We start from the raw sequence: 3,162 nt of genomic DNA, 5'->3' as shown, positions 1-3,162 counted from the left end.
AGTCACATCTTAATCTTTTCTTAATTTTCTCAATTGTTCTTAGTTTTATTTGGGTAATTAGAAGATTATTTGGGTTTATTGGAGGATTGACAACCTTTCATCAATCATCAAGTACTTCTATTATTCTTTGTTTATTATTTGGATCATCTCACATAGGTATAATCTCTTTTACCCTTGTTTAATTATTGTTAATCACATCATTTATTCATCATGTTTTGCTTTGTTAGTATGATTGACAACCTTATTAGCATGCTAAACTTGATCATGAGTGAGTAGTTCTTTAGCTAGGGTTAATGGGGAATTAGGGGAAACAAACATGGGAATTGATCTATGCTTAATCTAATATGTTTTCATAATTAATTTGCTTGCTTGTCGTGATTTTAACCTATGCACATGTTATGTCTGATGAAATGCGAGCCTATGAATCCTTGCATTTTTTACCCATCTCTTATCTTTTCAATGAGGCTTGTAAGACATAAACCAACTCGAGCCTCATTAGACCATGCATAAAGTTGAATAGGAGGAGACTAAGTTGACTTGTAGGTGTTGTAAAGTCTAGACGACTCGGCTCCGGGACCTAAATCTTCCTAGGGATTGTAAGATATACACTAACTCGATCCCATCACAACAATAAGTGCTTGCCTCTAATTGAGAACATGTTTGAATGATCTATTTCCATGAATCCCCTATGAACCCATGACACCCTAGTGCCTTTAATTAATTGTTTACAAACCCCTTTATTTTATTTACTTTGTTTTCATTAATTTACATTCATCTTGTTGATTAGTTTAGATTACATCTCATCTCAACCCAATTTGTGACACCCTAAGACATAGTTACTTGGAATTGAAAATCCTACATCAATACCCGTCCCTTGGGATCCGCCCTTTACTTACCTCTTTACTAAGAGTAGTTTGTGAAGTTATAAATATTGTTTTGGTTGGTAGCTTTTGACGACGAGTTTTAACAGGACCAAAAATGGCGCCGTTGCCGGGGACGGTGTTCAATTGATTTCATTTTCGTTAATTTTTTTTAGTTGTGTCTTTCTTTACTTGGGGAAGTCAATCTCCTCAAGGTTGTTCTAATTGTTTTCGAGTTGTTTGATATTTTGCATGACTAGGAGATCACAAGGTAATTTATTACCTATTGATTTCGAGATTGAAAGGACCTTAACCAACAATAGAAGAGTTGCTAGAGGTACTTCAAGAGTTATAGGTATTGGTGAGATTGTGGACAATCAACCAAATAACATCGAGTTTGTCAACCCTTTTGTAAGAGAAGGAGAGGATAACCCAATTCAAAACCCACCACAAAATCAACCTACAATGCCTAAATTTTCATCACATTCCGTACCAACCGAGGAGAACCTACCAAACGGTACTCCTACACCACCACATTTAACCGGTAATTTCATTGCCAAACCCGCATTCATACAATTAGTTGAGAGAAGTCAATTTGGAGGGATGCCTAGTGAAGACCCTCATTCACATATGGAGACTTTTTGTGACTATTGTGATGCAATTTCTCAAACCGGAGTTACTCAAGACCAAATCCGATGGGTATTGTTTCCTTTTTCTTTGATCGGTACCGCAAAGCAATGGTTGAAGAGCCTAGACAAGGCTACCCTTGGTATTGATTCATGGAAGAAGTTAGCACTTGCCTTCTACAAGAAATTCTATCCTCCGGAGAAGACAAATATGTTGAGAGCCTAAATCACCGGGTTCAAGCAAAAGGATGAAGAATCATTATATGAAGCATGAGAGAGATTTAAGGACACTTATCGTTCTTGTCCACACCATGGACTTAGTGAGTGGTTCCTTGTGCAACAATTTTAGAACGGCCTATATGAAGACTCCCGTAATGTTCTTAATATGGGATCCAATGGGATGTTTACCGAAGTTGATGACAATCAAACATGGGCCAAAATCGAAGAGATGATGGTTCATAATTCACAATATAGTAGGCCCCGAAAGGCCACTAGAGGAGGAAAGCATGAGGTAGATTCCATCACTCAATTGGGTGCTCAACTAAGTGCTCATATCAACGCCATCAATTTGAAGTTTGAGAAGGCCATGGCTAAGCTTGATAAAGCTTCTAAATAACCCAAACAACATGTTAATGCTATGGTGGCATCATACTCAATCCCAAGTGGAGTATGTGAAAGTTGTGGAACCTTGGGACATGATCAAAATGAATGTAGGGGAACAAATGAACAAGTTAATGCTTTCCAAGCATACAAGAATGGCACCCCTTATTCCAACTACTATAATGAGAATACCAAATTTCATCCAAATCTTTCATACAAAAGCCAAAATGTTCAAAACCCCCAACCCACATACACCCCACCTCCAATGAGAAACCAAGCTCAAAGACCCTTTTTCAACCAAAGCCAAGGTTATCAAAATCAACCTTCCTACAACCAATCAAATGACCAAAGCTTTGATGTTCAAAAAGCGGTCCTCCAAATGCAAAAAGATAGCCAAGCTAAGGAAATCACCATCAACAATATTCTTGCCCACACCAAAATGTTAGAGACTCAAATGACTCAATTAGCATCTTCTAGCTCTCAAAGACAAAAGGGACAATTACTGTAATACTACGGATTTTATTAAGCTAAGTACTCGACCGAGTAGAGCCTACTCGGCCGAGTAGTGCTAAGTGTATGTTCTGTTTAGCTTCTGCCGAGGAATACTCGGCCGAGTATGATGAATACTCGACCGAGTAGAGGAAACTCGGACGAGTATACTCTATACTCGACCGAGTATCCGATCTGGCGAGTAATATTTCAGCGGTTTGATTCGGAAGTAATTAGAATGATATATATTTCGTTAAGCAGTTTCCTAAACATAATTTACAAAACCTAATCATCGTACGACGCTCTAATCACTCCGAATCTCTCCTCTGTGTGTGTGTGGATAATCGTAGCAATCGCATTCGATCCTTTATTCCTCCGTCGGTAAGTCTTTATCCCCATGTTTGTTTATGATTATTCTAGGGTTTGTCTTTGATTATGAATTAGGGGGAAATGGGGTTTTGCATATAGTGTTTGCGTTATGTGACTGTTGATTATCATTGTTGTAGGTGACGATGTGGTATTTGTTATGCATATTGTATGATTTATTGCAGCATAGCGGATTGCAAAAAGGTAGGATTTCCCTACTC

The 3,162-nt window shown here is 38.1% G+C and overlaps 1 non-coding gene across 1 annotated transcript; it reads right to left on the bottom strand.

Moving 5' to 3' along the window:
- Nucleotides 1-1,697: 1,697 nt before the first annotated feature.
- LOC141589446 (small nucleolar RNA R71) lies at nt 1,698-1,804 on the bottom strand. The gene has a single exon (XR_012520384.1). It is a non-coding gene; the product is annotated as a small nucleolar RNA R71 (small nucleolar RNA).
- Nucleotides 1,805-3,162: the final 1,358 nt, after the last annotated feature.

This window comes from Silene latifolia, chromosome 6, assembly GCF_048544455.1.
Source record: "Silene latifolia isolate original U9 population chromosome 6, ASM4854445v1, whole genome shotgun sequence".
Taxonomy (NCBI): Eukaryota; Viridiplantae; Streptophyta; class Magnoliopsida; order Caryophyllales; family Caryophyllaceae; genus Silene; species Silene latifolia.
Note: the sequence above shows the minus strand (reverse complement) of the source record. Positions and strands in the feature narration are given on the sequence as shown.